This window comes from Astatotilapia calliptera, chromosome 16, assembly GCF_900246225.1.
Source record: "Astatotilapia calliptera chromosome 16, fAstCal1.2, whole genome shotgun sequence".
Classification (NCBI taxonomy): domain Eukaryota; kingdom Metazoa; phylum Chordata; class Actinopteri; order Cichliformes; family Cichlidae; genus Astatotilapia; species Astatotilapia calliptera.
In genome coordinates, this window is record NC_039317.1 from 31,459,932 (window position 1) to 31,487,909 (window position 27,978).

Sequence of the window (27,978 nt, forward strand, 5' to 3'; positions counted from 1 at the left end):
GTTTAATGAATCATTTGTGATTCATTAAAATGAATCCCCCCACCAACACCCGAAACACACACACTCTTGTGTGTAATGCAGACACGGAAACTGCTAAGATCCTGCTTTCATTTAAAAACAAGTAGGTACACTGATACCACTTTCCCACTCCATTCATAGTCGGATGCAGCTGAACGACATGACTGAGCTCAGATGAGATTTCCCTGAGCAAAAACAGTTCTCAGCTAGTGAAGTGTGACATGAGGAGTTCATTCTCTAACCTCTCAGGTCTTTCCCTCCAGCATCAAAATCACACAGTTGCAGCTTTTGGATTTTTCATAAAGGACACTGCCATTGTGACTCTTCTATCTTCGACCCATTTGGTGTGTTCATGAGTTATTTACTAACAGTGTCAACCCCTTTGAAGCTTACTCTCCCCGGGCTTGCACACCCAGAAAACTTTGTGCACACCTCCCTTATTATTACAGTTATGAAAATAGAATATGCATTTCTTTATTTTTAATTAAAGTCATTTATTTGCATCAGATAGTTTTGAAATTAAACTGAAATTAAAACGAGAACAGAACACATTAAATTTCACAGCTACTACAGTATTTACTGTAAGTTTCAGAATTTCAGAGCATTACAATCTGATCCTGTCAATAAATGAGCAAACCCGTGCTCATGCAATTTTATAGCAATTTTACACTTCATTCTATACCTAGACTCTTTATCCATTCATGAAAGCACTACAAGTTCACAAAACCGCACCAAATAAAAGGCATGAAAAACACAATACTTATCCATTGTAATTGTATTTCAGGGCAACAAAAACGCACAGTAGTCGTGGCTGAACCATCTTTCACCATTCTTGTTAAAGTGCACGAGAAACATAAGAACAACACATGAAAGATTGCCACTCCTATTTATCTAGGGAGAGGCTTGTGCTTATATAGCATGTTACAGCCTAGAAGATGCATTAATGTCTGTGCATTTCAATATCTGTCACATTTAGCGTTTATCACTGCTTTGATATAAAGCAAACAACTAATCACTAAATGCATGTGTTTTAAACAATAACAAAGACTACACATAATCTATGGGAGGAGCCATTAAACTAATATATGGTGGAATTTCATTCAACAAAACTGTAACACAAACTTCTTCAAGTTTCCACACAGCAAGCCAAAAGGCACCAAGACCACAAAATTCATGAAAAAAAGTCCAGCTCTTTGTGGAATTTGAGGTGAATCCTAGCAAAAAGCGATGGGCTACAGCTGCCTATAACACCCGTCCACTAACAGAAAGGGTAAATCATTTTATATAAATATAAATTATCAAGTGATATTTGCTTAAGGTCAAAACTGTTTCTTCTTCCAGGTTTTAAAAATTATAACCTATTGGGATTGATCCATTTTGACCCCACAAGTGACCCAAAAATGACTCTAATCAGTGTTTCATTACAGTACACCTCAAGTAGCTTCTCTTTATTCACCCTGTTGAATTCAGAAATGAATTTCAAAATCCTTAAGATTAGGCCCTTGGAGGGCACATATGCTATATTATGCCCATAGAGTTTCTAAAAGTAGAATGGGACGCAGAGCCTTCGCCTATCAGTTCCCTCTCCTGTGGAAGCAGCTCCCAGTTTGGCTTCAGGAGACGTGCATCCTCTCAATTTTTAAGATTAGGCTTCGAACGTTGCTTTTTGATAAAGCTTACAGTTAGTGCTGGATCGGGTGATGCTGAGTCATCTTTTAATTATGCTGCAATGGGCTCAGACTGCTGGTGCACTTCTCCATTTACCGCTCTTGTTTTGCTGCACATCATTAACTTTTGTCTCATCTCGTGCAGTCTGTCCTGTTTCTTTGGTCTTGCTGTGCTCCTTTTTCTCTTCTCATTCACCTCACACCCCAGATTTCAGTTCTTTATCTTCATTAAATGTCAGTTTATTGCTCACTACAGAGATTTATCACAGTGTGAAAAGAGCAGACAAAATTCTGCTGAAGTCTCAAATTGGCTGAACTTCGAGGATGCACTGGCAAGAAAACAAGATCTGTTAATTTTCTCCCCAGTTCTTAAAATGGAGTTGTGCAAGCAAAGACACATTAGACCCAGCCAGTATGTTTACATAGGTTTCAATTTTATCAGGTCTATTTAGTAAGATGACTATCTACTGTATATATTTTAGTTTGGCCAAGATAATGCACTGTGGGATTTGCCAAGCCATTAAAAAACAAGCTTGGTGATAAGAGCAGTTCTCTGCATCACTGTAGCAGTTTCACCTCAGACATTCCTGCTTTAACGTACTGTAGATACTGAGATATCCTTCTGTGCGTAATTTATCTCGCCTCTTTAATCACTGCCTGTTTATAATTTTGCATTTAATGATAACAGGGAGCAAAGAAATTTGGGTAGCGTTAGGGATCAAGTATCATTGCTCTGTATAGTTACCAAGTGTAAACACCCACTGTTCGGTGGATTGACACTCCTCATGCAGCCCTAACAGTGTACATTTATTCAAAGCTCTGTCAGGGTTCCCACTGGCATCCTTAGAGTGTCACTGTCTCTTTGCATCAAGCTCAAAGGGGACTGGAGGCACCCAGGAAAATGCAGCAGAATGTTTATGTCAGTGCCTAAAAGTAATCCATGCAGCTTAGTTGGCTTGCTAGCTGCCTTACTGCACTAGAAATCCTGCAGACCGCATTATTTATCAACATGAATCCGTCAGTGATGTAATCTGACCCATTCCTAACCGAATTTTCATTATGTCATTGTTTGTTTTTATAATTGTCCATTCTAAGTATTTAATCCTCTCACAAAGATTGATTGTGTCAGCTCGTGTATTTAATATTGGTAAACAGCAGCTTCATCTTTAGTTTGACTTTATTTTGTGAGATCCTAGGATTGAGTCAAAAGCAGCCTCAGTATGTTTGAAGCATTAATAAACACTGATCTTCATTACTGGAGCAGATGAAAGATATGAAGTTATTAACACCGAATAATTAATTAACAGGTCCTGCAATGGAAAAGCTGTTGTAATCCTTAATATTTAAAGATTGGCAAAGTTTGTTCATCTCAGGCTTGCAGTTGGGTTGTAAGTTTACTATCCAGTCAAAATAGAGATAATGTGGAAGGAGTGATAATGCATCTACAGTCACTTTAAAATGTATATAGATATATTCAGATTTTGGCCTCCTCTTCTTCACAGAATTGTTTCTAATCATTGAGGTGTACTCGCACTTATTTATGTACCAAAGGTCTCACCACAGCATTTCAATCAGGCAGAGGTCTAGATTTAGACTAGGCACTGCCAAAAACTTGACTCTTTTCTTTTAAAGCCATTCTGTTGAAGATTTTCTGCTGTGCTTGGAATCAAGTTTCCTTCTGCTTAACTGCTTTACATCTGACTCTAGAATACTTTGGTACGCAGCTTATGGTCAACCGACTGACCGCACGGTGTCCAGGTCCTGTGGGAGCAAGCCAAAGGTGGCACTGTGCATCACGGCCATACATCTCCATTTTGGTCCTGTGCGTCCGAAGGACATTGTAGAAATGTTGAGGTTTATTCAACTTTGCAAACCTACACTGTGCTGCTATGTTCTTGTTAAAGATGTGAGACTCCCTCCATACTTGTTCATTGTTTGGTACTGTCATGAACTTTAACATTAAACATGCTAACTGATTTCTATAGAGTCTCAGATGTATTCTCAGATTGTTTTTTGATTTTTTGCAGTTTCTCTGAGCAGTGCACGGCTGAGTCATCCACTGCTGGGAAGATTGTGGAATGGTGTTAATATACAAACATACTTGAATACTTTTAAACAACAGATTTCTAATGCTCATTTAAGTCCCCTGATTAGTAGCACCTGACTGCTAATTGCCCTCTTGATCCTGTAACGATGTACTTAGTTTTTCAAAACCTTGTCACATGACTCTATCTGGCTACTAAGAGATTGAACAAATGCCAATGAGGATTATAGATTGTTTGCATTAACATGGATACTTGCAATGTGGCATGAATGGGATCAAAAAACTGCTGGAAATGATGCCACAGTTCCCCGTGATATCGCTGCCGCAGCTCTTAGTTTACTTCAAACTGATTCACATTAAATCACAGCCAATCATTTTGGAAAGTATGCTCTGTTTACAATTGTGTATGCTTATCAAAGCATTGCATTATTTATTTGATAATCAAATTTATTTAGTGACAGTTATCAGACTATTGTTGCATGATAACGCAGTCAGCAATATAGTAGAATTCAGTCATGTATAATATTATAATATGTCTAACAAATAATTTATGCAGACAGATGTTCACTTTAATGATTACACACTGTAACTCAAACAAGCTTCGAGAGTCTGCTAATAGAGTTTCACATTGTTGCAGAAATTAACAGAAACCAATTACATATAATTAATGGATAAGGTACCAAATGTTTTTATTTATTTATTATTCATTTTACTGTATAACATTTTGAAAATGCAGCGTTAACAACAATAAATATGTTTGGGTTATTAAATGATTAATGCACTTGCATTTTTGGCTGCATCTCCTGTTATATACAGATACTGGGTATTGCACGGTCAACATTTCTGCTGCTTAACAGCCACTTTGGAACGGTTGGAATTTGCTTATCTTGTGTGTCAGCAAGTAATAAGGAAATGACAACAACTTGAGATTTTTAAGCTTTTAAAAACAGAAGCAAAACAATTCTGAGCTGGAAAGAATTTCTGACAGTGCTGCTAGAAATGTGGACGCTGCCATTAGTGATATCTACCATTATACTAATGATGCCCATATCTGCTCCCAGTACTGAGTGCTCCTTCAGCCTTTTTGAAAGGAACAATGACTGACAAAAGATTGAGTGGACTTGCAATGAACTTTGATCATGATATTGAAATTGATTTTGAGGGTAAGTTTGACAACGGAGAGATGTAGAATAAAATGCAAGTTGGCAGTAATTAGCTCCCCACCCTTCTGGCTTTTATTGTAACGGTCCGATTTTGCAGTGCTGGTAATGCAGACTTTTAACTTCAGTTCATGAATATGCTAGTGTTGCAAAAGCAGAAACATGCATACCTCAAGATAAATCCAAAGCTGCCAGAACTGATTTCTGTACTCACTTGCAGGTAGGACTGCCATCCAAAGCATTACATTCGGGTGTTTGCAGAGCAATGTTAGCAATATCTATAACAGAATATTATCCCTTTAGGTTCTTCCTCCTTTATTAGTTTACCACATAATACCTTGCCTTTATTGCATTGTGACAGGCAGATAAAGGTCAACTCTTGGCCGTAAAACCAAAACAATCACCAAAAATGAAAATAAATCTAAAAAGCTACCACTCTGTATGTTCCAGATTGCATTTGCTAGTCTCCTTTTTAATGCATTTAAATGAACTCTTGTTTTTGTTTCACATTACAAGCACATCTCTGACACTGACACTTGGAGAAAAATAAAAAAAATGCCTCTCTTTCGCCGCTTGACTCGATTCTGGAAGGATTTTACACAATTGTTCATTCAGAACATGAGTCTATTCTGTCTTCCCAGGGGTATCATGAACCCTCACAGCCAATTTAAAAGAGGCACTTCTGCTGCATGAACCGTTGGCAAAAGGTCCACGCTAATTTAAGCTCTGAGTGAGCAAATGCTGATGACACACTGTATTTATTCCAAAACTCTCTGGCCTATTGGCCTCAGCATCAGTATGCAAATGAAGGGTGGAGGATTGTGGATGTTGACTGGGTGCCCGGTAAACATTTAAATTACAGAAGAATGAAGACATAATCAGACCTAAATTACGATGGTGCTGGTATGCAGGGCTGGGGTGGAAATTGCAACAGCAATTCACAAAACAGTCACACATACGCATTCTTTGTGAGCCACAAAATCAATATGTTCTCTGCTGCCCACTCACATTGTCTTGAATTCACAATAAGGGCAGCTTCAACACTGACAAAGTAAGGTAATTAAGTGTTTTCCTCAGCAGCTGATTTTGTACAGATTTCCACTGTGACAGGGAGTAGGAAACAAGTTGAACCAGGCTGACATCTTGCACTCGAAGCATATTTGGATTTCAGTATTGGATTTAGAAGAGGGGATAGGTTAATTGGTTAATCCAAATTGCCCATAGGTGTGAATGAGAGTGCGAATGGTTGTCTGTCTGTGTGTTGGCCCTGTGACAGACTGGCGACCTGTCCAGGGTGTACCCCGCCTCTCACCCTATGACAGCTGGGATAGGCTCCAGCGCCCCCCGCGACCCTGAAAAGGATAAGCGGACGCGAATGGATGGATGGATGGATGCAGGGGCGATTCTAGGATCAGAGCTTTGGGGATGCTGAGCACCCAGAGAGCTACCCAGCCAGCCAAGATACACTTTACTCGTCACAATGAGACTTCTTCCCTGTCTCTTTCGGTCCCTGCATCCTCCCTGTCCTCATCGTCTGTTGTCTTCGTCTCCTTTATCAGTCATCATAATTTTACCATCTCTGTGCAAGTCTGCAAATTTCTTTATTAAGTCATAAGATTCTTAAATTCATCAAGTCTCTCTGTGCCTGGGTCCTCGTCACAAAACATGACATGACTGTTTTGTACATTTTAACAATTTAATCCCACATTTGTGAAAGAAAAACACTTTTTTGAAAAGTCTGTAACCAAACCATCAAATCTGATAAAGGTTATTTAAATGCTGCAAAAGAAGAATGGATTGGAATTTAAAAAAAAATACATCTCCTAACCTTAATTACTGGGGGAGAATAATAAATGATGCTCATAGTGAGTAAAAAGTAAACTGAGTGCATTTTTTGGACAGAGATTCACTTTTAATGTGTATGTATAATATAATACAGATACATACAAAACACTCCCAAAACAGAATAAATTATTACAAATAAATTATTACAAAATATTAAAAAAAGAATATAAAAATGGAGGCAACTTTGCCTGTGGTAGAATGTATACAATGCATGAAAAACTCTTTACTGCAGATACTAATTTTGTGTTGTAAGATTTATGAGTTTCAAGCTTTCATAGTGGTCCTTGGGAGAGTTTGACATTTTTATCAGGTGGTGCACACTGTAACAAGTTTGAGAAACACTCATAAGTGTATGTGTGGTTTTGGAAAACATTTAAAGCTGCAGTACACAATCTTTGAAACAAGCTAGCTTAAAACATTTTTAGAATATAAACAGAGCACTCTGCTTCTCTTTACAGCTCCTCACTCCACCAGGGCTGTTTGGCAGTTTCTCATAGTGTGCAAATGTGATGTACGTACTGTGGCAGTTTTACTACAGAGCAGGACGGATTGTAGGGTAGCAAACATCGTCGGAAAACATGTTTTCAACACAGCAGGTTACCTGGGTGTAATGTTTTTCAGCTAAAAAGAAACATGGTCTGACTCCTACCTAACTATATAAAGAGTAACTGAAGGTTAAATGCAGCCAACATGTCCTGTTTTAAGCCAGGCACTAACAACTCCGCTCTGCTGCATCTCAGCCACCATCGCTCTGGCAGAAAGGGTGCTAGAGCCAGAGTAGGGGAAAGGCAAGCAGGAACAAACCATTTTGGGAGAGGGGGGGGGGGGGGGTATCGATACTTTTGTTGTTAAAATGTTACGTCTCAACCAAGTTCTGTATGCTTTTTATATTTTTAGTAGTGTGTCACACAAACAGCAAATATTGTCAAAAAAAAGTAAGAAATCTTTGGGGGTGCTTTGTTTCATTTTGGGGCACCCCCAAAAATGGGCTAAAATCACCCCTGGATGGATGGATGGATGGATGGATGGATGGATGGATGGATTTAAAAGAGAGAATCCTGACCTGGAAATATGCTACCCTTTATTTCCTTTCCCTCTGTGACTCTCATCCTTGGTATTATATCTGGACAGAGAGAAAAAACATTTAATCTGAGAAAGTTTGCATAACTAACATGAATATTGAACCATGAGCATAGAGCTACATCAACATGGCCCCTAGTAACAGCTTGTAGCTACAAATATGGTATGGGCAACAGGTCCTCAATACAATCCTGGGGCTGAATTAACTCAAATCAGTTCAGGGCAACCACATTATACAATGAGACTTTCTCAGAGCAGGTTTTCTGATTTTAACATTGACCTCTGGGACCTTACACGGGGTACAGGCATCTCTGTTGGTAACAGCTAAGTTACATAGTGAGAAAACAACATTTATTAATCACATTTGATGAAAGATTAAATAAGGAGTAAATTATCATGACTTAAATTAACATTTTTCACCAGCAGCAGACAACTACAGTATGAGTGCCATTCATGTAAAATAAATAGCTGTCATTCACAGAACAGTGAGAACCACACTTTCCTTCTCTAAGCCACTTTACTAAGCTTCCTGACATTCTGTGTTATTGTGACAAATGGCACCCATTTTGGAGTTAAGGAAGCTTATACAAAGGACGGTAAGTATTTTCACATACTTGGACATCCAAACCTGTCACATACTGTGTCTCAGTTACAAGAAAAAATAAGCTCTGACTTAAAATTTCAAGCTCTTTAAGAAGAAAACAGTAATGCCATGTCTCAGAGGCCTCACTGAGGCTGAAATCAGTTATGTCACTCTTTGTTCCAAAGGTGCTGGAAATATTTCCACACCCCGGACCTGGAGCTTGCAGTGATTTGGCTTTTACTTCACAGAAATTTCAATCCAAGCTGTGGTCAGCTAAGGTCACCCCAAGATGATAAATATCTCGGGGGCTGGTCCCCATAAGTCCTCAGGTGTTTCAACTGTAATAATAATTTTTTTTTAAATGTAGGTTTCTGGTTACAGCAAAGCTCGGATCTCAGTTAGTTCCAAGCAGAGGAGGAGCCAGACATTTGAAACACCCGGGGCTTAGCCCTAAAGGGTAGTATGCATGTGGGATTTTTTTTTTTTTGAGGGGGGGTGGGGGGGGGGGGGGTAGAAGTGACTGAAAGATTAATAGGCTCTGTTTTGAGTTTTGTTCAAAAAAGAATGACTTCATATAGGGAAATATATATATCACACATGCAGGACACCTTAAACTAGTTTTTTAATTGAGCAGCAAGACAGAACGAAGTCGGGGCTGTATCAAGACACAGGGACTAAACCCCAATTCAACCAGACCCAGAACTGATCCAGAATTAAAACAGGACTACAACAGTTCAAAAGCAGGATTACTGAGGACTTAACCAAGACATAACCACAATCAGAACTAGATGATAGTAGCACTAAAAATCATCATAGACCTGCACTACACTTATTTATTTAATTCTACCAAAGTACAATATTTAGATTGAGAAAAGTTTATATAATTATTCAGCCTTGTTGTGCAAACAAGCCTGCAGAACTTAATAAATATAGAATTTGAAAAATAGCAAACCTAAAAAGAAACACTAGGTACGAGATACATGAGTACCTATGATACGGTGATACTTTTAGTAAGCAACCATTTGACTAACATGTGTGTCTCACCTGCTCTTGTTCATCTCTGTTCTGTCCTCATTCTCCATCTCAATCTCTGCTCCTCTCTCTCCCTCTTTGTGCTGACAATCATCAAATATACAGTTGAAACCAGATATTTACTCTTCAGATAAAAACACAAACACTTTTTTAATTGTAACATCAAATCAGACTAAATGTTTATTTTTTTAGATTGATAAATATAAAAACATATTTGTTAACTTTAAGAGTAAAGAGAGAAACTGTCTGTGTTTTTTAATTGCAAATGGCACCAAATTGTATTCAAACTGAGCCACACTTATGGAGCTCCACAGTTCTGTTCCTGGTGTTTTGGTTGACATCTCTGGATTTTCCCATGTCAAAGAAACAGGCTCTGTGTTTTGCCTTATATGCATCCACAGCTGTGCCAGCAATTTACTCACATGGACTCTACAAACCTATCAGAAGCTTCTTCAGCTCAGAATGGAATCGTCTGGAGTTTTCTTATTAATTAACAATAAACTTAGTGTACATGTACTCCTAAATTTAATGAAAATGATAAAAAATAGACAGCTCTGTCTCTCTTTATTCTGACATTTAACTAATTCAAAATATATTTCAATATTTATCTAAAACAAAAGTTTACTCTAAATTGATGTTGTACAGTAAAAATGTTTTATGTTTTCTCCCTAAAGTGTATGTAAATATCTGGTTACAAATGTGAATATCCTGCTGTGTACTGAAATCCCTCTTGTTTTGCATAGAAATATACTGAACAACTTACAAAGCATAATATATAAAATAACATTTACCTGAGTTTTTTCTTTGAAAGAAGCCTCTAATGTCCATTCTTATATTTCAGTACATAACTGAAACCGAATTAGTCGGGGAGGGTAAGAACTGAAAATATGAAATAAACACACATAAGCTAAGACTCTCTAAAAAATAGCATTTGTTCGGCTTTTCATTTCGCCATTTGTTGATTCACTTGAAGAGCAAGTAAAATAATATTGGTCAAGTGATCAGTTTCATATCAATCTTTCGTGATGCACCGTCATATTTACATTATTTGTACGGTACGAATGATTTGCTTTGGTACCTGGTCAAACTTAAGCTCTCCTTAGTATGGCTGGCTCCGTCTCTCCAACAGCGCACTCACGGGCAGCAGCTCCCCCCGCCCCCTCGCTCAGTCGCTTAGTGCCTGAGCTTGGATCATACCAATATCAGGGGGGGATTCACGCACAGTCGTAAATTCCCACAGTGTGCACTATGTGCTTCGAATATTGTGTGTACTTTTTGTTTTATACAGTTGTCAGCCAGGCATCTAACTATGAAAAGATTACACTCCAAAATACCCCGGGCTTCTGACAAAACAACCCGGGCTTAAGCCCCGTAAGCCACCCCCACGCTCCGCCCCTGGTTCCAAGGCTTCAGACAGCTCGAAATGCTCTGGCAGAAAGTACCAATAGTAGGAATATTTCCCTGCAACAGTGGATACTCCTAACCCACAGAGGCCCCACCCACTTTCACTTGGTAAAGGGCAGCCAATCAAAAAAAAAGCATGCTTAAAGGGAGATGACCTTAAATGTTTGATTCAGACAGGAGAGTGAACTGGAGAGTATAAGATCATTTTTGTGCGTTTTGTTTTTTTTTTTGTTGTTTTTTTTTAACTGTGATGTATGCAAAGCAACTCTCTGGAGTCCTTGACTACAAATATGGAGCTGAGAATTTGTATAACAAGTCCCAGTTCAGATTAGGATAAGGCTTAGGTAACTATGTTATAAAAGTCATTGTAATGTCTGCTGAAGTGATGGAAACCTTTAGGTACATGTGTGAATGCTGCACACGTATATACTGTCCCCTGGCTGCAAGCTGAGGAGCCACATGATTTCAAATGTAGTTGAAACATGATGCAAAATTACTACTAGATTATATGAGTGCTTGTAGATTAAGTAGTGAAACTGTGAGGTGGATGGTAATGGACAAGCAGTGTGCTTCGTGGATCAGGTGGACTGCAATCCTGCTGCAACAAATGCAAGAAGTGACAGAGGAGAGGTCAGCACATAGCAGCTGAAACAACAAATGACTTGACAATTATTGATAACTATGTGAAATAGAAAGAAAGTGTTTTTAATGAAATTTGGTGATTCTGTGTTTATTTTATTTTATTTTTATGATGTCATCACTGAACTTAAAGATACAGTTTTTAATTTTTTTTAGATTATTTAATAGTAAAACAGATAATGTGATCATAAATATACACAGATTAATGTACAATTATGTTTTCCAACAAACTGATGAATTTTCATTAACTCATAATTCATCTCTTCAAAACAGATAGGAGAAGGTATGTGATTTGTAGATGCTGCCCAGTACCCCTACCATATTTGAATATAGTGACCAGGAAGGACGTCTTCCTCCTGACTAACCGTGTATTAAGTATGTGGCTAGAGACCGCTTACTCATGAAGAAGAGAACTCATGCCATGCAGGGACATTTAAATTCATGCCTGCATCTTCAGACTCAAGCTATGAAGCATCATACTTACATTTTATCATCAAAGAAAGGATCCCCTTCACTAAAGAAACGAAAAGAGAAAGGAAAGAGACGACGTAACAAAGTTACATCTTCTTCAAAAACAGTTACACTAACTTCAGCTAACAGCGACTAACTTAGGCTAACTTAGGCCCGAGTTTCACTGTCATCGGTCAGAAGTGAACTTCTTTGACTCACTGACTCGTATCAAACTCATTTCAGAAAGTTTTACAGCTTCTTCTAGAGTCAATAAAGGTTGTCGCTTCTCATCTGACATTGAAAGCTGAGGTAAACTTGATCACAATCCAGTCCATACAGCAGAAATATCCTTGCCAGCCATGCTCACCGCAGGGCACAGTCTAAGTTTAATGTTGGATTACTGAAACATGTTTGTCCACCAGCGGCCACTGTTACTAGGATTATATACTTGAACTTCAAGGAGATATTGAGTTGGAAAGACCTCCTCAGATCCCAGCTTTCAGTTGCAAAACGTCCACTCTTTGAAGCGTTTGCATCACAATCAAATCTATAGTACACTCCCTGGTTCATGTGAACAGCACGAGGCTGTCAGCCAGAATACTGCAGTCCATGTCCTGAGTGGAAGATTTATGTGTGTGTAGTTTGCTTTGCTTTGCTTTCACTCCCAGCCTTGTTAACTTTGGGGACCAATATTTAAGGAAAAGTAGTAATGGTTTGGATTTAAATATACTTTGTTTTATGTTAATCCTCCTTTAAAAATTACACTAAATGGTTCCCAGTCCATAGAGAGAATTTTTTCATATGTCAGTAATATTCTCTTCTAGTCCCTTTATCACATTTTTGTAACTTTACACAGTAGAGTCTACACACTGCACAACGCATAATTAGTCTACACAAAGGTCATTGGCGCATATGAATATGAAGATTCCTGCACTGATATGCCTATTAACTGCCAGTATCTGGAGAAATTAAGTGTTTCTGGTAAGTTACGAAGAGCCTGAGGTGTGAGTCGTCTGTCATTCAGTGGATGAATCCAAATAGAACTAATGGTTATGACACTGAGCGCTTCTGTCCAGACATTGTGTCCAGCCAAGCACTTAATCAGAAAAGTTTCCGAGCCTCCAAAGGTGAAAGAAAGCCAAGTAAAGCAGAGGATTATTGCAATGAGTTGTTACATAAGAAAGTTTGCAAACAATCATCTCACTGCGTGGTGTCAAATACAAGCAGTCATTACTGCCGAAACATTCACCGCCGCACTCGAGCCTCTCTCAGGTCTGTCAAACTCAATCTCGTGTAGCTAAATCAGGCTATACGGGCTCATCCATTCATTCAGAATCAGGTCATCAACCACCCACGATGAGTCCCTCTCTGTCTGTCTTTTTTTTTTTTGTCTCGCGTCTCCCCGTTGTGACAAGACTGTGGACAGGTGGGTGTGCAGGTGTGTCCATTGATCCACAATGACAGGTGGCCTCTGAGCCTGTTGCCTGGAGACAGTGTCTTGGCAGGCTTGACAGGGAGGGCCAGCTGCACCTCAGGCAGACAAGGGACAGGCCAGACCCGGTGCCCAGGTGGCGTGACTGAGGAGAGGTCGGCGATTGCAATGTATCGTGAAATTATTTCTTAACAAGAAAAGGATTCCTGCAGCGCTTCGCATTTATCATGTGTGCATTTATTTGTCAGCAGGCACACAACAGACATTGAGCCAACGGACAAGATTTTTTGCAAGGAGAAAGGACAGACAGCGGGCTGATGCAGGATTTCAGTGGAAAAAGGTACTCAGTGAGGCTAAAAACAGCCCTTCAGAGAGCCTGGAATATCTCTGTCCTAATCCACATCCTCAACAGGAATGTAAAACAATAAAGGACCATTTAAATAAGTCTAATTTATGCCACATTTCCATGCACTTTTTGTTTTATATTGCTTTTCTCATTTTTGCCTCGGTACAGATGATTTGACATTGTAATAATGTATTTCCAGCTCGGCTCTTATTAATTCTATTACCATTCCCTCAGAATTAAACCATATCATGCAGGGAGACAGCCATTGTAGAGAGAAACAGAAGCTCCAGTGGACTATGATGCAAACACAGCTTGAACCTCTACAATATTCTACAATAGCATTCACTGATTTGGACTGGAGTGAAATTTAGTTCTTTAATGAATCTTTCATTTTTATCTTTCATGAATCACATCCCAAAGTCTTCACAGAAGATCCTGGTTTGATGGATCAGTGAGTTGATGTCTCGCTCACCCCTGGCGTACAGCTCGTCATCCATGTACAGGAAGTAGCTGATGTTCACTCCACTCCTGAATCTATAACTACATCCTTTCTTTGCAACGAAATGGCTTAAGGGGTTGCAGCCTGTGTAGCAAAGCAGCAGGTACAGTACATTACGTTGCTATACTCTACTGATGCTTCTCACCTTCTATGTTCACCCTACTTTTATCCTCCAGACTGTGCCCAACAATGCCATCATTGCCCACTGGTGCTCAAAGCAAAATCCTGCAAAAAAAAAAAACATGTCAGTGACATGTTTTTAAATTATTTTTTTTTATTATTATAGTTTTTGCCCACATTAGGAAGCATCTGCCTGCAATTTCTCTGTGCCTCTGTTTTGTATTATCTGTGCCTACGTTTTTGCACTCTAGCTTTTAATACATGCATTGCACCCAATGGGCAAGTGTCAATTAAAATAATCATGAACAAAATAAATAAATAAACATTGTTTTGATCTATCCGTTTTCTAAGCCTTGTGTAAAAAAAAAAAATTAAAACACAATTGTTCCCAAAAGGCAGGCACACTGGTCCAGGTGAGTAAGAGATGTGTGGAGAACTGTGTCTTCTGTTGATCCGTTTCTTTGAAACAAACTGTTGCAGGTCAAGGTCAGCAGTGATGACAGTGTTAGTGGAGAGAGAGGATGAGTCTTTTAAAGCAGTGGTGATGATTGGAGCTTGAAGCCAGTGTATCAAGGCATTTTACTGTACTTTTCTTCAGCCATTAAGACGGCAAAGAAATAAACAGCTGCAGAGATACTACAGAGCAGTCAACTTAAGTGTAGTGATTAAGATGGTATATGATTTGAATGTGTCGCTGTAAGTGTGCTCGTCCATCATAGTGTTTATGTATCTGTTTTACACTTTAAATATGTGATAAGTCTTATTGTTCTAAGAGGACTCTCTGTGTTTTGATCATTAAATGCTAATACAGGGAATCAGCAGATGTTTTTGTGTTTGTAATGTATCTGTGTAGAGGATGGTGGTTTATGTTTCTGACACCAGGACAGTTTAATCTGCTGTGAAGGCTAAAAGTGAAGACAGATGCTTCTTTGATCTCATTCTGTCCTTCTATATTATTTGATATGATATGAACTCTAAATGAACTACATGTGCAGCATTGTTTACTTTGTTGTGTATCTAAGATGCCACTAGTGTGTAGTAGTGGTCCTCTGGTGCTAACATAGTATATCAGAGTTTGCTGATATTACTTCTTTCTAAAAATCTAGTTACATTTTGTCACTCTGCACTGCAGTTAGAACAAACTGACTGAGTAATGCGCTCTTGCTTTTGTATTGTATCCTGGAAGTAGATCATTAAAGACTGTAGAGGGCTTGTTTTCTGTATGTAACAGAATGAATATTTAGTTTTTGTTTTGCACTGAGTGTTGTCTTGCTTTTATTGCTTGATCAGCAGCCAATCACCTCCCGTCTTCTTATTATAAACAGTTTCTAGCCGCTGTCTTAGTGTCTCCCTTACTCTCTCGCTCTCCTGTCTTCATTTTAAGTGGTTACCTTGGAACATTTTATTGAATTTAGGCCAGTTTATCTGTTCTTCAGGCCTATTTAGACAAAATGTCAGTGGTATGCATGTGCGCGCGACATCAAAGGTTTTGCCAATTTGATTACAATTTCAAAGCATTAATCAGTTTGCTGCTTAGAGTAAAACGTGTGTTTGTCTAATGAAATATTGCAGACACTTAAAAGTTAGTTAGTCAGGTGATTTTTTTAAAAACGTATTCTTGCAAATGTTATTGTAAATGTTTTAACAACACTGGAAGGGGACCCTTTTTACCACTATGGATCATCTCCCGTCTCTCATAGCCCATCTGGCCACAAGTAAACTCAGCACTGAGTCGATATTTACATATGAATAGATAAAAGCCCCCCTTTTACTCATTCTTTTATTATCATCAGTAAACTAACTTGTAAACACCTGTGGCTACTAATTGTAATGCACCTGAATGCCTTTTTGGTTGTTGGCAGTGGTTTGAAGTGAATTTTCCGTGGGTAGTATTCCCAGGTTATTTGTGCTGGAAAAGTCGCCATGAATCTGGGATGCTCTATTTTACAGTCATTGCTATTAATTCAGTGGTTTCCTTTGTGGTGAGGAATCAGATCGGCACAGCAAGACATTCGTGGAATAATGAAGTCAACTGAATATGTGGACAAAACTGCATGGTTGAGATATGCTCTGATGATATTATATATAAGTCTCTTTGAGCTTCTTCATCATTGTGAACATGTTCTTATTAAGTGCAGTGTGACAGAATATTATCAAGTAGCAGAATTATAGTTTTACCATCACAGAGGTGTTGGGAACATGTTGGGAAAATAATTTTAAACAGAAAGAAAAGGACCCAGTTTACTACCCTGTGGAACTCACATGCCACAGCAGGTGGGGTGTTATAAGAAGAGGACCTATTGGAGAAATACCAATATCACAGAAAGTAAGTTGCCATGCTGACCAGTGTGGTAGTTTAAAGCATCAAAGGATTTAAAAAAAACAAAAAAGAAAAACATTAAAATGGCTTCAGAATATCACCTATGAATAACAAAGATGACAGGGAGAGCAGATTATTTAGTTGGTTAGTGAGGCTTTTCTTTCTGAAATGTTGAAATTACTATGAGAAAGGTTATTACACTGCTGTCTGAAACAACAGTCGGCTCCTCAGATTTAAAAAGTAGGGGTAATGTGAGTAGTTTTACAGCTGGAGGGAAAAAAGAAGCCTGATCCAGAGGATAATTAGATGGGGAAAAGAGGATATTTAGGCATCAGGAGAAGTCTTAAACAAATACACATTTTAATGGTAAATATTTCAGACATGACAATTTGTAAAAAATTTCAGGCAGGTCAATTTGTGTCATCTTAAAGACAACTGCTAGGAAAAAACAGGTAGGGCTTATTTAACAGATAGAGCAAATCAATCAATGAAAGTCCTTGTATTACTTTCAGCCTGAGTGACGAGAGCTTATCAAGAAAACTGAAAAAGTAATTTTCATCAGTGATGACAATAAGTGGCTGCCATGACGTTTTAGGTTCAGAGGTTCTTTGAGTATTTGCTTTTGGAAATAGAAAGCTTTAATACTGACCTCCCTGACCTCCACTGCTAGCTGGCTAAACAGTAACTAGGCAGCTATGACAGTTTACATATCTCACAAACCGCAAGGGTCAAATACATAATCCATTAGCATAGCATGCAATCAATGAAATGACCACAGTCTGACCACCAAAGGTGGAAAAAAACTGCTGTAACTCCAAATACCAAAATTCAACCTTACTGTGATTGTATGGCATTTCTGCGCTGACGACAACATGTGTATACAGCCAGATCGGTGTGTGAATGCAGTTGCCTGTACACACTGTTACACTAGAAGACTCACCTTTTCCCATCTGGTCTGTGATGTGAATGGCCAAAGTCCAGACGCAGTTCAGATTTGCCAGCTGTGAGCACCTCGAAGTGGCACAAGAAGCGCCATCTGTACCTGCTAATAGGAATGGGATGGGAGGTAATGTAGTGCTAAATAATGGTGCTGGGATACTTGGAATCCCCCTTCCCCCAAACCTCCCACCGCATTAAAGCACAATCACTTTTTCAAAGCAAGCAATAATGTGGCCTCATCATTTCGCAGGTCTCACTCTGTTTACCATGCTGCAGCTGAGGCTGGTAAAGTCGGGGAATATTGATGTTTTAATCAATCATCCAATCACTGTGTGAAGGTTCTAATAATGCAGTGTGCATTGTCTTGTATCTCATTAAGGTGGAAAGAGTAAATGTTTTTGTCTGACAACATCTGTGACCCTGATAATACAGTGGCAGCCTGTCTATACTGTCTTACACCCCGGTGCTTGTTGGTAAAGTCCTCTGAGACCTGAAAAGATTGAGAACTGTGTGTCTTCTAATCGAGCTCTTCCTATCCTCTTCCTACGTAAATCAAAACCTAACAAATCAAAGGTAATTTATGCTTAAAATTGTGTTTCCAATCATTTCATAATTGAGCTCAGTATCTCCCAGTTCTCGCAGTTCAGGTTGTATTTACGCACCATTGTTTCCTCAAAGGATTTGTCTCAGTGGGGAGGCAATGCCTGTAAATCACAAATAAGAATATTTCATATAAACAAGGATTTTATGTTCTCATGCAACCAAATACTTCTGCTATGAGCCACCATTTATAATTTTCTCTTTTTATTTCTGCGGTAGGACTGCAGAAATAAAATATGCACTCACCAGGCATTTTATTAGCCCACCTGTTTAATACAAATATTCAATCAGCCAGTCAAATGGTAGCAAATCAACAAATCTAGGCACAAACCAAATAGGAAGGGAAGATGGTTTAAGTGATTTGGTACACGGCATGGTTGTTGGTCAAGTCTGAGTATTTCCACACAACTATCTCTGAGGTTTGCAGAGAATGATCTGGAAAAGAAAAAATATTCAGTGAGCAGCAGTTCTGTGGTCAAATATGCCTCATTGATGCCAGAGGTCAGAAAAGAGTAGGCTAACAATCAGGGTCTGCAGAAGAGCATCTCTGATCGTGCAAAGCATCAAACCTTGAACAGGTCAGTGACAGCAGCAGAAAACCACACCGAATGTCACCACAGCCTATCAGAGTTGACCATGTCCATCCACATATTACCACAGTGCATCAGAAGCCTGATGTTACATAATAATGAATAACTCATCCACAAAAAAAAATGTTATTTTTTTAAATAATGAAGAAGCAAAATACAGAATGCTGTTTCAGTGAGTCACTGTAGGTGTTGCCGACGGGCACATCTGTGACACAGTCCGTGTTTTTAAATGATGCTTAATGAAGAAAACAAAACAAAACAAATGGCCTTCAGTGCAGATTTCCTTCACCGAGCATATATGTATTGTGACTCATGGCTGGGGATAGCATATTGACATCAGCCACAGTATGATACTCTGTGCTTGTGGTCAGGATTTCAGTAAGACCACAGTGTCAACAACAACTGCCTGCAGCAAACACTTCTCCAAAGGTCACCACCGTACATGAGAAAGGTCGCCACTGTACAGCAGCAGCCTGCGGTTTGTTGTCATGCCTTTACATAATAGTTTATTATATGAAATATTATAGCATTCAGGGAAAACAAATCCTGGTCTGCTAAATGCAAAGAATACCCTGAAGTTCTACAGAAGAGAGTCCAGTGACAGTCACATGTAAATAACTCATTCACAAACCCTCCTGCATCTAACTTCATCTCAGAGTTTGTCCCACATTCTCAGACATATGTTCTTTTTCATGTCAGTAAACCGCAACAAAAAGAGTTTTATCTTCATATATTCTTTATATAAAAATATAGCTTTTCAAATCTGATTTGCAGATCTCACACAGGTTCACCTTTTTATGCTACATTAGCCTGCCTACAGTTGCATCTGCAAGCAGCTTGGCAACCCACCTCGATCTCAGCTGTTCCTCTTCAGTGTCTCGTCAGTGTCAGTGAATAATTATCTTCATTGTTTATTACATAGGTCATAAGTGTGATGTTTATTAGCCCTGTGACAGGCTCATGACTTGTCCCAGGTATGGCTTACATAACAGTTTGAAGCTAATGAGAAATTACTATGATAATGGTATAAGACAAGAGCATCGAATAACTACGATACTGTATGTTAAAAACTCAAGTGACAGTATCGAGCTTAAACTACTCGTGATAGTCGCCTTGAAGGAGATGCAAAGGTCTGTGACAACCACCAGCTGAGATGTGCAGTCTTTGCGGTTCTGGCCTGGTGCCACTGCCATATGCAACGTTATTTTTAATATATGGCATCATTTATCACAGGTGATTTTTTTAACCTGACCTCCTCCTCTGCTTTGTAAATGGCAATGTTCCCTTCTATAAATCCAGCCTTCATCTTGTTATGCTGCCATAAACCTGATTATGAAATTGTACATGGCAATAACAAAATAGCTGCCAGGGTTGGAACCTTTTCAATAAACATAAATTGTGAAAAAATAAATAAATAAATGCCTCTGGTCTGTGTCCAACCCCTGATCTGTGTACATTAAATAAAGTAAAGCTTTTAAAATCTGATTATTTTACAAACACAGTCTTTAGAAAGCTACTAATTCGAATGTAACTTAATGTGTGTTATTCATTCGTCTCTGACCCTGAAGTCAGTTTATTTCAGAGCCCCTCCACACACACACATTCATCTCCATTAGAGTCAGTGAGGGGTCTGCCAAGCCCTTCGCACCTCTGTCAGTCCCCATACTTTGGATGACATTGAGCCCAGCAGTAGTCGAAGAGCTACAGGGGAGGTGAGGGTGACTCAGTGGGAGTCCTTGTGGTGTTGGACTCCTGTAACTGCATCAACTGCTACTACCTTTATGACTACAACTACTGCTTCCTCTGCTACTTCTGCTGTCCTGTGATTTGTCTTCTCTTACTGCTACAACTGCTGTACATCCCTGCTATACTACTACCACTGCATGAATAAATAGCTTTGCACTTTCACTAGCTGTAGAGATGGTTGCAAAGTGTAAAGGGGAGGCAGCTCCCCCTCCTCTTTACCCTTTCATCCACCATTGCCCATCAGACCCAAAGTCATCCAGGAAAGTGGAGGCCACAATTTTATTGGCACTTATGACCCACAGCAGACCTGCAGTGATCAACAGGGGGATGGACACTCCGACATGGCATGGCCAAGGAGGCCAGTGGACCATGGTAGCTTCATTAACACCGGTACATTAACTTTAAATCCATGCAAAGCCACCCCCAGCCCCTGGATATCAGGTGAGAGGCCTCAGCTACAGCTTGTGAGGGTCAATCTGCAATAAAAGGCATCCGTTTTCACAGCCTGCGGCAGAGAGATTGGAGACCTCCCACTCCTATTTGAGCCATTAACTTCACCCTTTCATGGCAGACAGAGGGACTTGTGACTGAGCTCCCATAATCCCTGGCATTACCTTCACCTGACCTTCATATGCCCAAGGAAAGAGCAAGGATGTATGAAAAGATGAGTCTGCTGAAAAGAAGCTGCAGCTGTTGAAAGAACATTAGTAAAAGAGATATAGAGGGAGTATGTGTGATTTCCAAATTTGTGTTTTGGAAGGAAGTTACTGTGTTTCTGAAGGTCATACTGTAGCTTAATACATACAAGAAATTACCCCCGATATCTCTAGGTCTGTTCAGAGGACGTGGGCTTAACAAACAGCCACTGCATTTGTACTGGTCAAAGTTAGGATTATGGTTAAGTGTTACATAATGACTAAATGAGTTAAAACTGAATAGAAGTGCTCCCACAGTTTCACACTGTGCTGCTTTATCTAGTAATCATTATTCAGTATCTGCCCACGGGCCACACTTTAAGATAGTGGGGAAGTTCTGAAGGCTGTCGAAGTACAGCAATGGCTTTCTCTGAAAACTTTCAATAAATCTTTCAGCCCTAATGAAGACAATACCAGTCAGGTAGCTGTTTGGTTCACTGAAAATTAACTGTGGTCCATTTGGCCAGTCAGTGCAGAATGTTTGTACTGCTGAGAAAGCTGATATTTGAACTCTAGTTCAGCTCAATCAGCTTTCTTCTAAGCACACTCATTTGTTCATCACATGAAAACCTAAAAACAAACCCACCAAGCACTACTAATGCAGAGACATACAGGAAACCAAGTGATACATGCATGTAACTAAAGAGTTTCAGTTTATGTTCACAGAGAAAGAACATTAAACTTTTAATAATTTTAAATAATTTTTAAATTTTCTCTGCATCTGCCTCAGATTATCGCTACTGTCACTACACAAATCTCAGATATATAAGTTCTCCTGATAAGGGACACCAAGTCCCTGGTCTTTAAAGAAAAAACGCTTGTTGCACAGTCGAGTTTGCCTCATCCAAGCATTGCTTTCTCGGACAGCTTGTTCTTAACAGACAATAGGTTTTACATTTCTGGTTGGGGGTGCTCTTGCAGTGTGGCCTGCAAAGCCAGCTTCCTCTCACTTAAGATGAGCTGCTCCTTTCTTTGTGGGAAATGGGAAAGCTCTCTGAGGACCAGCTGGGCTCAGCTGCCTTTGTAGGAAATCAACCAGCCATATACCAAGGAGGTTAATGTTATTCGATTCAGTACTTCCCTTTCCATACTTTGCTTCAGCATCTCATGTAAGGGTGGCTATTTGTACCCTATTATTTTTTTAATATAATGTAATAGTGGCTGGGTTTGAATCCACCAGCTGCACCAGCTGGCCAGGACCTGTGTGTGGATGTTTGCTTCCTCACACAGTCCAAAGACATGCAGTTAGTAGAGTTCAGTTAATTAGTGATTCTAAATTGTTCACAGATGAGCAGTGGGGTGCACAACTTTAAGCCTTTAAAACAAAACTAATATATATATATTAGGGGTGCAACGATACACAAAATTCACGGTTCGGTTCGGTTCGATACTTTGGTGTCACGGTTCGATATTTTTTCGATACAAAAAAATGTTCATGCATTTTTAATTTGTCATTTATTAAAATTATAAATATATATTTTAACTCAAAAGTACAGTTTTTAAATTTAACCCTAACCCTTGTGCGTGTTTTTTTATTTTGACAGCGAATGCGCACCTGCGGACCACTTATGTGCAGCCCTGGTTATTTAGCTCATCATATCGCAGCCACAGAAATTCTTTTGTCCATGAAACCATAAAGCTGCACTTTCTTTTTGCCTTATAGTCTGATTTGTCATAACTTCTCCGTTTTGTGGTAAGCTTTCTTTGGCTGTCACTTCTTCACCCTGACCTGTCTTATTTGGCTCAGCAGAACTGAAATGCTTTTACACGCTCACTCACATAAGCTCAGCGATTCTCTGCACGATCAACCTCTCACATGTGTAAGCTGCGGGAGATTTCACTTGTCATGTTTGCATAGTAAGCTAACGATTAATAAGACGATGTCAGAGGAATTGGTGCACAAATTATCATCACTCACAGATCAGTGCTGTCGCTCTCTATACACAGTTCGCACGATTGCAAAGTGAAAGCAAAAAAACAAGCGCAAATTCAAACGCGACTTCAATATGTCACATATTGACAGTGGCTCACCGATGCCAATGACATAATTACCCAGCTACATTTCTGAAAGAATGCAAAAGCATTGACATATATTTTTCCTACAATAGCCCGACGGGCAGGGAAGAGAAAGATTTTGGTAGCCCGACTGAAAAAAATCGCTAGCTCCAGGACGTCGGGCTAGCGATATTGCAAGCCCTGTATCTGATTGAGGAATCACTCATCTTTGGAAAAGAGAGTTTATTACAGAGAAATGGCTCTTTCCAAAATAAAAGCTATACTATCCGCTTCTTCTGGGCTATATTCTCAGCAGCATAAGGAGAATCATGTGCTAACAGCTGTCTAAATGACTCGGCTAAAGTTAGTAGCATGCTTGCTTTTTTTTGTCTGCTTCCACTTGTCTTTGCACTAGGATGATGTCGGCGTAAATGTGCAGTCATATTCGTTGTGTTCCCACTAGTGCTTTCAGGTTAATCTCGTTGAAATGACCTTAACGCCACAACACGGCAAATCTCCGTTAACGAGCTACCGCCGATCGCTCCGTGCATGGGGCTAGACGGCCAACACGTTAACGAGCTAACTGCGCTAACACACTAGTTCACACCAATGTAATTGAGCACTGCATGGCACATCCAACATACTGTTTTACTTTAGTCCATGACTCGCTTACCTTCAGGGTCATACGTCACATGAAAACCAAAATAATTCCAAACGCCAGATCTGAATGAGGTTCAATTTGCCTGTTGCAAGTAGAGCTTAACTTCTGTCTCGCTAGCTTGCCCTGCGCTCTTCCTTCTGACTATGCTGTCTGTGTTGAGCGCTCAGTGGATCTGCGCTCGACAGTGCAGCCTAGGCGGAGTAGTCGAACACAGATTCACTGAGCGCTCAACACAGACAGCATCGTCAGAAGGAAAATTGATAAAATAAATTACAAATTTTGTATTGTTCGATACATATGCATACCGAACCGAAAGCACTGTATCGAACGGTTCAATATCGATACGAATATCGTTGCACCCCTAATATATATATAAAAAAAACACCCAGCACGCCCCTGCGGGCGGTTTATCCTTCAAGCTCGGGTCCTCTACCAGAGGCCTGGGAGCTTGAGGGTCCTGCGCAGTATCTTAGCTGTTCCCAGGACTGCGCTCTTCTGGACAGAGATCTCCGATGTTATTCCCGGGATCTGCTGGAGCCACTCGCCTAGCTTGGGAGTCACCGCACCTAGTGCTCCGATTACCACGGGGACCACCGTTACCTTCACCCTCCACATCCTCTCGAGCTCTTCTCTGAGCCCTTGGTATTTCTCCAGCTTCTCGTGTTCCTTCTTCCTGATATTGCTGTCATTCGGAACCGCTACATCGATCACTACGGCCGTCTGCTTCTGTTTGTCTACCACCACTATGTCCGGTTGGTTAGCCACCACCATTTTGTCCGTCTGTATCTGGAAGTCCCACAGGATCTTAGCTCGGTCATTCTCCACCACCCTTGGGGGCATCTCCCATTTTGACCTCGGGACTTCCAGGTTATACTCGGCACAGATGTTCCTGTACACTATGCCGGCCACTTGGTTATGGCGTTCCATGTATGCCTTGCCTGCTAGCATCTTGCACCCTGCTGTTATGTGCTGGATTGTCTCTGGAGCATCTTTACACAGCCTGCACCTGGGGTCTTGCCTGGTGTGATAGACCCCAGCCTCTATGGATCTTGTGCTCAGAGCTTGTTCTTGTGCTGCCATGATTAGTGCCTCTGTGCTGTCTTTCAGTCCAGCTTTGTCCAGCCACTGGTAGGATTTCTGGATATCAGCCACCTCCTCTATCTGCCGGTGGTACATACCGTGCAGGGGCCTGTCCTTCCATGATGGTTCCTCGTCTCCCTCCTCTTTCTTGGGTTTCTGCTGCCTGAGGTATTCACTGAGCACTCGGTCAGTTGGGGCCATCTTCCCAATGTATTCTTGGATGTTCCTTGTCTCATCCTGGACTGTGGTGCTGACACTCACCAGTCCCCGGCCCCCTTCCTTCCGCTTAGCGTACAGCCTCAGGGTGCTGGACTTGGGGTGAAACCCTCCATGCATGGTAAGGAGCTTTCTTGTCTTTATGTCAGTGGCTTCTATCTCCTCCTTTGGCCAGCCTATTACCCCAGCAGGGTACCTGATCACGGGCAGGGCGTACGTGTTGATGGCCCGGATCTTGTTCTTACCATTCAGCTGACTCCTCAGGACTTGCCTGACCCTCTGCAGGTACTTGGTGGTTGCAGCCTTTCTAGCGGCCTCTTCATGGTTCCCATTTGCCTGCGGGATCCCCAGGTACTTGTAACTGTCCTCTATGTCTGCAATGTTGCCTTCTGGTAGTTCAATCCCCTCAGTTCTGACTACCTTCCCTCTCTTTGATACCATCCGACTACACTTCTCCACTCTGAATGACATTCCAATGTCATTGCTGTATAGCCTGGTAGTGTGGATCAGTGAATCGATGTCTCGTTCACTCTTGGCATACAGCTTGATGTCATCCATGTACAGGAGGTGGCTGACAACTGCTCCGTTCCGTAGTCGGTATCCGTAGCCAGTCTTGTTAATGATCTCACTGAGGGGGTTCAGGCCTATGCAGAACAGCAGTGGGGACAGAGCATCTCCTTGGTAGATCCCGCACTTGATGGTGACTTGTGCTATGGGCTTGGAGTTGGCCTCTAGTGTTGTGCGCCACATCCCCATTGAGTTCCTGATGAAGGCTCTTAGGGTCCCATTGATCTTGTACAATTCTAGGCATTCCAGTATCCAGCTGTGGGGCATTGAGTCATAGGCCTTCTTGTAATCAATCCAGGCAGTGCACAGGTTTGTCAGTCTGGTCTTGCAGTCTCGGCTGATTGTTCTGTCTACCAGTAGCTGGTGTTTTGCGCCTCTGGTATTCTTGCCAATTCCTTTCTGTGTCCCGCTCATGTATTGACCCATGTGCCTGTTCATCTTAGCCGATATGATGCCCGACAGGAGCTTCCATGTAGTACTGAGGCAGGTTATTGGTCGGTATATATATATATATATATATATATATATATATATATATATATATATATATATATATATATATATATATACACACATATACATATATACATATATATATATATATATATATACAACACAGTATTGCACATTGCCCTTTGGTTGGTCTGCCACAGAGCACTTTGTTTAGTCTTGAATTCTCAAAGGGGAAAAAGGGAACATACTGGAAGAGGGCATAGAAATAGAATGAAAGACTAATTCAGTTGGGGCCCTTAAAGGGAAATATGGATGTCCTGCTGGGTGGATACTCAGAGTCCCTCAGCACAACAAAGCACTTTGAGTTCCAGTTGCACTGCTCACCTTGCGTTTACGCAGACAAATGGATATGCATTAGTAAAAAGGTGTGCGTGTGTTTGGGGCAGCGGTGAAGTCCTGGCTTGATACTTGTCGGCCTCGTCAGTCTAAGAATACAAATACGCTGCCTCTATTTGATTCCCAGAAACATTTTTTGGAATACAGAACCCGAAGAAATAAATGACATTTGGACATTTGCTCATCTTGTGACGTCTTGTGTTCTGTGCTCTTCTGCAGAGCTGTGAGGATTCATGTTCTGCATACTCTTGTTTTAGTACATGTGGATATATCTTTTTGTACATCTACATGCAATCTTCTGATTGCACTTGCAGTGCACTTGCACAGCGCAGTTGTCCCTGCATCAGCCCAGGAGCCTTCCAAGTTCACACCTTGTTAAATTCTTTATGGAGTATTTCTGACACTGAGATCAGAGTGACTGTGTTATCAAGAGCTTGACTTGTATCATATTGAAACTATGCGAGACTATAAACACATGCAATCATGTATTCTGTTTTTGTTTCCTTCACAGTATCAGGGTTAACCTTTGAATACACAATCAAATGTCATATCTGAGGCGTACACAGAAAAGGAATATCTGAATAGCTATCACAGAGCTGGATTCTTCTCTCTTTACAAATAGGACATCTATAATAGAAGCTGTGATAAATCTGCCCACCTACATCTATCCTTCATTAGTGCCGAAGGGGCTATAGCTGCTATTGATTTTGGTAAATATGAATGGAACAAAACTATACAGGGAAAAAAGCTCATGTCTCACTTGTGGCAGGTTCTTATCACTCAATTTGCTTCCTAGTTGTCTATTGCTAGAGATAACAAAACTACACTTATTCCAAACATCGCTTCTCTCCACAGAAACACCGAAGCAGTGTTAAAATGCAGCATACAGCTCAGTGAAATAGGAGCTTTGTGCACAGAAATGCTGGAATCCCCTTAAATATCAAATGTGGAAGCAATTCAACAGCTTCCCTACAAGACTTCAAAGAACAGATTTTCTATTTCTGTAGCATATTATTATCTAACACCTATTTACAAACACCATTTTGACATTTTAGTACATTGTATAGTTTAAGTGAAAAGTGCCCAAACAACCTGCTAGGCGGTATGTGCGCCCCCCCCCCCCCCTCCAATTCAGATTTTCCTAAGAATATTGTTTTTCAGAAGCTTGAAAAACTGCTTTTATGTAACAAAATTTGTTGCATCATTTGAGTCACAGCAGTGCATAGCAATTCACTGAGCTACAGTACAATGTGTGTGCAATTGACAGAAGAGACGATGGCAAAAAGAGCAGAGCCACGGCACCCCCTGCAGGAGACAAGAGGAGAGGATTCATTTCAACCTCCTGTTAGCTTGTGCTGTAAAAATGTGTTTATCCTGGCATTAAAGATAATAAAAGCTAAA